The sequence below is a fragment of the Pan paniscus genome, chromosome 13 (genome assembly GCF_029289425.2).
Source record: "Pan paniscus chromosome 13, NHGRI_mPanPan1-v2.0_pri, whole genome shotgun sequence".
Classification (NCBI taxonomy): Eukaryota; Metazoa; Chordata; class Mammalia; order Primates; family Hominidae; genus Pan; species Pan paniscus.
Genome location: NC_073262.2, coordinates 124,542,807 through 124,550,396, shown reverse-complemented (window position 1 = coordinate 124,550,396; position 7,590 = coordinate 124,542,807).

The following is a 7,590-nucleotide window of genomic DNA, read 5'->3' as shown; positions in this document are numbered from 1 at the left end:
ACTATTGCGCTCCAGCCTAGGCGACAAAAATAAGACTTAATCAAAAAAAAAAAAAAAAAGAAAAGAAATCCTCTCTAAAAAAACAAAATTTTAACTGGGTTGATATTTATATATTGTGCTATCTTTTTCTCCTTTTGACTCCTAATACCAGAGCAACCTCTAAATGGAAATATTCTGTTAGGTATCTCTCAACCTTAGTTCTCAAGAACAAAAGTAAAGTCAAATATGACTGAAGTCTTTTTTAAAGATCTGCTGACAGATTTTCAGTAGCCCTGTAAAAATCTCTTTTTAACCCCGGGTGCAAAGGTCCAGCTCTTCATTTAAAGCCATTTGTCTAGGAGATGCCAGACCCAGTAAATAGTTCTGGCCGTATAGTTTGTAGACTCCTTAAATAATATGCATATCACATTAATAGTGTGTATATCATATGTCTTTTTGTTTTTATTCACTATTTTGTTCATAAGCTGCTTTCATATTTTCAGTTTGACCTTTGCCTCATTAAAAAAAGAAAAGTCAGTTTGTCCCAGGTACACAACATAATAAAAGGCCTATATTCTGCTTCAGATTTATGTAATCGTATTCTTTCATACCCCACAAGACTAGAAGAAAAGTTGCAAAAATAATAGATAAAGTTTCTAGAATGCTTTTAGGTCTTCTGAAGGAGGAGCTGTGAAAATGCAAAGTGATGATGATGATGATAATGTGCTTATCGTTAATGATGTGATTGAAGAAGAAAAACCATTTTGGTTTTCAGAAAAATAAGTGAATATCCTTAGATAATAGTGACAGACAAAAGAAAAGTAATATTCTTATAAAACTGTATAATGTAATATTTCTTCACAATTGCTGAACTTTGAGTTTTCATTTTCAGTAAGTCAAGGCATCTTCTGATTTGTCAACCTAGCATTATAAAAAGACTTCATGTAGCTGCTATAGGGAGTAAATTCTTTTCTATGTGTCTGCTTGTTAAGGGGCTACCATTTTAGAGAATGTTTAGTTTAGGTTGCTCAATAAAGCCAACTAGAAAATCAGCCAATGCATCCTGTTTTCCTTCAGATAATTTCTGCAGTTCCAAGGCCCTGATGGGAATGTTGCATATAAAGGAATTCAGAGTCTGAGGGGATAAGGAAACAAAGACTTACTGAGAGTCTGTATTATGGACTAAATGTTGTGCCTCCCCCAGATTCGCATGTTGGAACTTGAACCTGCAGTGTGTCTATAATTGGAGATGGGGCCTCTAAAGAAGTAATTAAGGTGAAATGAGGTCATAAGGGTGGAACACTGATCCTATAAGATCAGTGTCCTTATAACAAGAGACACCAGAGAGCACTGGCTGCTTCTCTCACACTTCCCCCTGTGCACAGTGAGAAGGTGGAATAGAGACCTCACCAGAAACTGAATCCTGTGGGAAACTTGGTCTTGGACTTTTCAGCTTTCAGAGCTGTGAGAAAATAGATTTATGTTGTTTAGGCCATCTAAGTTGTGGTATTTTGTTAGGGCAGCCCCAGCTGACTTCTGCAGTCTGCTACTGCTAATACTTAAGGACTGAAACGAGGTGTTCTCAAGAACTTGGAGGTGATGGAAACAAGACTCTGTCTGTGGCTCCAAGACCAGCAACACTGGACTGAAAGAACATTGACAACATTAATGATATCATTATTCTATTCATTTTGTACCTACTATATGCCAGGCATGTGCCAGGCACTTTCTTTAATGTGTAAGTCATTTATTATACCCATTAGACATTTACAATGATTAAAGAAATACTTATTCATCAAAAGCAGTGACCATTGCCTAGTGAAACTCTCATGGATTATATTTCACTTAAAATGTACAGGGTGGCCTTTTTTAGTGGCCTTTTTTATCCTTTCTCCAGGATCTGCATACATGGAGTGTCATATTTTCCATCTGGTGTTTTATTGTCACTCTTCTTTAACTCCAATTCTGCCTTTTCTTTCTTCAGAACAGTAATATGTACAAAATATTGCCAGTATCAAAACCCTAAGGGTGAGCAGGATTGGGGGAAAAAATCTCAACTAAGCAAATAAATAACTTCTTAAATAAAATAAGATTTATAATGTCAAAAAAGATCCCTTATCATATATAATTTTAGAGTAGGTAGTTAGATTTTTATTTATCAAAAATGTATAATATATGTGAATTTGGTGATACCCATGCTTGCCATTCTCACATTTTCATAGCATTTTTAAATTGTATTTTCTTTTACATTTTTTTTTTTTATTGTACTTTAAGTTCTGGGATATATTTGCAGAATGTGCACATTTGTTACATAGGTATACATGTGCCATGGTGGTTTGCTGCACCTATCAACCCATTAAATAGGTTTTAAGCCCTGCATGCATTAGGTATTTGTCCTAATGATGAGCCAGGCACTTTACAAGCATTAAATCATTTAATCATTCGACAGCTCTATTAATAAGTCTCTCTTTTTATTTGTGCCTTTTAAATGTAGTCGTAGAGTGTCAGGCAGTTCAGTAATGCTCAAGCTCACACAGAGATAAAGGGATTCAAACTTCGGCTGTCTAACCCCAAATCCCGAGTGCTTAATGACCTTGTCCACACTGCAACTCTAGTGACTGCATTTAATACCTAAGGAAAGAGTGTGGCTATCAGAAGAGTGGTGTCCGCAATAAAGCACAGACAATGAAAACTACAGACACCAAAGCTGGTATAGTTCATCTTGGGATTTCCTCTGAGTGATAAATCCACTCTTGGTGCTGCTCAAATCAGCTTCCAAAATTGCAATGCTTAGCGCCTACCTCATTCATGTTCATGAGCCCCCTTCACTCACACTCATGGTGTGTCTTCAGCTGGACAGACCATGAAGACATAAGCTTGAAGACATGAGCTGTTTAAGACCTGGAGCAATGAATTTCTTCAAGACTGTGCTTAGCATGAAGCAATGTCAGGTATATAGCTAGTGCTAATAGATGCTGGTTGAATCCTATTAATCTGAGAGCTCACCTTGTTAAGTATGTGTTAAGAGATACAAAGATTAACTTGGAAACTGCTCATTGTATTCATGCCTCCCCTCCCTGGTCTGTAGCTCAGCTCAATAATGTCAACATTGACTATCTAATACTGACCATTTCCTGTGTTTCTGCAGCAAACGATAAGTAAGAAATAAGCAATTTAAATCTAAAGTGTCTTATATGTTCTATTTTCATGTAGCTCAAAAATACTATAAATTTACTAAAATTACAATACATAAATTTCAAGTCTTTAAAAAATATGTGTCCATAAAGATCTATTTTAGCATCCTGTTTTTACCACCTCTTTTTATCAGCCCACACTTTCTAACTGACCCTTTCTCCTCATTTCTTCACTCCTAACCAGAATACGGGTCCCCATAGGCATTGCTTTGTTCAGACTCTCCATTTTCAAAGGTTAAATGCATCTATTTCTTTTATTTATTAGGCTTTTAAGTAAATATGCCCATGACTCGATTCTGATAAGTAAAGTGAGTCTTGGAAAGATACGGCAGAAATGTGCAAAGCAATCTCAGAAGTGGGAGGTTTACTATGTCAAGAAAATTTGAGGATGGCACATACTCATTTTAGTGAAAGCTTGGGAGTGTGGATAGCAAGGAAAATTTTCTAGTACCTGTAGACTGAAGTCTAGTCTAGAATATTAATGTGACAGTGCTTATTTGCTTCACTGGAGAGAGGAGTTTGTGGGCAAGTACGTGGATAAACTTAATCTCCCCCTAGGTATCAGGTCTGCTATTTTACTATGTTGCCATCACCTGGATGGAAGATCCTGGCACAAAAAATCAGGTTTTCTATCGGCTGAACTAGTGGGTGAAAGAGATTATGCCCAGATTCTTGATAATGTTTTCTGGAATATTGATTGTTAATGCCTGGCTCATATCCCCTTGGACCATTTCTGTGTTCATTTTGCCACCATGGTGGACGGTTCCTGTGCATACTGACTGCTTTCACCTCCAAGTGTTGGTAGGTCTCCTTTCCTCTGCCAGAAGCTCTTTCCAGCACTACAGGACCTGCCCAGTCCTTGTGTGGCCAATGACACCAATGAGGATGGAAGTCACTGCTTCACTGGGGGATAATTCTGTAATGTGAAATGCATGATACCTCAGCGGGTCCTGGAGCATTGAGCCTCAGTTTTCCACAGCTGCCACACCCTCACTAATATACCCTTCCTTGGCTTCTCTGTCTTGAAGACTAGTTAAAACAATAGAGATAACACAATGTCGGATACAGGTTTTGGTCCATTTCTAAGGGAAACTCTTGTAAAATTGTCTCTTAACTATGCAACCACTTTGCTCTTTGTTGCCATTGCTCTTTGTATGCTCCTTTGGAAAACCAAACACACCTTGCCTTTAGTACTGTATGCTTCATGAAGGCAGGAGCCATACCTGTTTTGTTTGTATCTGTACCTTCAGCAGGCAACACAAGACTTAGTACACGGTAGGCACTTAATAAGAATTCTAAATGGAATTTTATCTATCAATCTTCTATCTATCTATCTATCAACTATCTATCCATGCTTATCTATTCATCCACTTATCTATTCAGTGTATAATTTAGTGGATTTTACTGTATTCACAAAGTTATGAACCATCACTGCTATTTAATTCCAGAACATTTCTATCACCCTAAAAAGAAACCCTGTACTTCACAGCCCTGCCCCCAACCCACTGCCAATCATGAATGTACTTTCTGTTTCTATGGATTTACTTATTCTAGTTAATTTAATATAAATGGAATCATACAATATGTACCCTCTTGTGTCTGGTTTCTTTCGCTTAGCATGTTTTCAAGGTGTAGCATGTGTTAATATTTCATTTCTTTTTACAGTTGAATAATATTCCTTTGTGTGGATATGGAACATTTTGTTTATCTATGTATCAGTTGATGGACGTTTGGGTGGTTTCCACTTTTTGGCTATTATGAGTAATGCTGCTATGAAGATTCATGTATACACAGATGCACCATTTCACATTCCTATCAGCAGTGGATGAAGGTTCCAGTTGCTCTACACTCTCACCACTTGTTATCATCTTCTTTTTATTATATCCACCTGAGTGTCAGATTCAATTTGATTTGAGAAGAATGGTCTTTGGAGAACCTCTCAGCTTCCTTTTTATCTAGCAATTTGCTTTTTCTTGAGTTTGCCCTCATGTTGCCTCGATATAGAAAAGAAACTTTATAAAGCAGCTGATATTGTTGACTTACATAAAAGCTGTGGTTGTCTTAATTTTCCTTGGCAGTCCCCTTTCCAAGCCCAAGAAAATCAGAGGTGTTTCAACATCATAGAATGTGCAGCTCTGACCACCGTCAAGTTGTGTGGCCATAAGAAAGTCACTTCTCGATGGACCTTAGGTATTTTGTCTGTATATTGAATAAGTCATGTTCAATAAATTATTAGAATAAACTTTTAAAGTTCACTTTTATTTTTAAAGTTCAAGGCAAGCAGTAGTGGATAACTTTTTTTTTTCCATCTCTATATCCCTTCCTTTGGAAATTGTTATTCATCTGTGGCAATTGATTTTGATGTAAATCTTAGAGTTAACATCTCTCACTCCAGAAGTGTAATCAACTGAAATACCTCTTCCTCCTGGGCAGAATGATCAGTTCAAGGATAGGTACATGACTCATGCTGGGAAAATCAGGGCCTTTCCTGTGATTTCTCAGCTACAGCTGTCAGGGAAGATGCCATCTGCTACTGGGGCTACTATGCTGAAGAAACGTGAATCCTGTACAGCTAATGGCTGTTATGGACATCACAGAGAAAGGACCTATCTTAGAAAGAGTGAGATAGATAGCATTGTTTGAACTCCTGGTTCCAACTGGGCCTGAAATCAGACATACTCCTCTATTTTTCAGTCAATTTATTTATTTATTTATTTATTTATTTATGTGTTTATTTATTTATTTTTGAGACAGAGTCTCACTCTGTTGCCCAGGCTGCAGTGCAGTGGTGCGATCTCAGCTCACTGCAACCTCCACCTCCCGGTTCAAGTGATTCTCCTGCCTCAGCCTCCCAAGTAGCTGGGACTACAGGTGCGTGCCACTGTGCCTGGCTAATTTTTGTATGTTTAGTAGAGACAGGGTCTCATCATGTTGGGCAAGCTGGTCTCGAACTCCTGACCTCAAATGATCCACCCACCTCGGCCTCTCAAAGTGCTGGGATTACAAGTGTGAGCCACCATGCCAGACCCATTTTTTATTTAAGTTGAGTTTCATTGACTCCTATTAATCAGAAGCCACACACAAATATTTACTGAATGCTTTGTGGTAGATACTTTGAAGTAAACAAAGAAATGTAAGTCCATACTTTCAAAGAGTTCATAGACTAGTTTAATGGTCACAAGGTGGAAATATCAAGAATAAAATAAGAAATAAGAAAGCCAGCTTTGCAATCGCCCTTTTCTGTATGAGGAAAATGCTTTGGCTGTCTACTTTACTGATCAGTTTCTTAACCAGCACACCATTTCAGAGACTCTGCAGTTTCAAAGCACAGCCTCTCACATTGTTTTCGTGTCTGATGGCCCTGAATGCTCTACCGCATATTAGCTGCACGACTTTGGATATGTTTTCTTAATGTTCAGAGCCCCATATTTTTTGTCATCCATAAAATAGGGGTAATATTATTTAGTTAATGGGTTGTTTTGAAGATTAAATGAAATAATTCAGACAATTCAGTGCCTAGTATATCATAGTAAAATAGATCTCATATCTTTTTTCTGTGTAGAAACATCCTCCATCTTAAAAAATCAAACTACTGCAAAATTTTAAAAAACACATTTAAGCAAAAGAAAGCATTTTTCCCCTTGAAACAGTGATATGAAATAGTTCTTCAGCTACATCTTAAAATAATAATCATTTATGTGGGATAATAAATTCGCAAACACATTTAAACAACATAATCTGATTGTTAGCCCAGAGGTTGGTACATTTTAGGAAAGCTAATAGGCAGAGATTGATATTCATTGCCCATAACTAACCCTCACACAGAATGAAGAGGATGACAAGAAATTTAAACAACAGTGAAAAATTTATGTATTAAAAATTATTTTTCCTGAAGGCCTGGATGTTCTGATTATGTGCTTAATTATAACAATCTCCATATCATCTTGGTAACATAACCAATAAATCCATTTATCATTGACCCCAGGACTGGTTGGCACAAAAATAAAAAGTGAAAATAATGTAGTAACCCAAAGGGCATCCTAGTGAACCACCCCATATTATTATTATTTAATGGGCATACATGATACATTAATGTTATGTTAATGGATAATCATTGTATCTTCTATCGACTCCTGGCATGTATAAAGTGTTCATTTGACTTTAAGTTGCATTTCTAGTCATCTCAAATCATAGTTACTCCTATTAGCCCTTGTTTTTATGGGCCTGACTCTAACTGCAAGGTGGCCAAAATTTTCTGAAACAGTAAAGAAGCAATTGAAAATATTTAAAGATATTTGCTGAAAAGAATTGTTAGAGTACATGTATAAACTGAAAACCTGAAATGGGGATGAGGGTTGTTATTTCAGTCTAAAACAGTGGCAAGTTTGTTTATGGAATAATCATCCTATAAATCAAT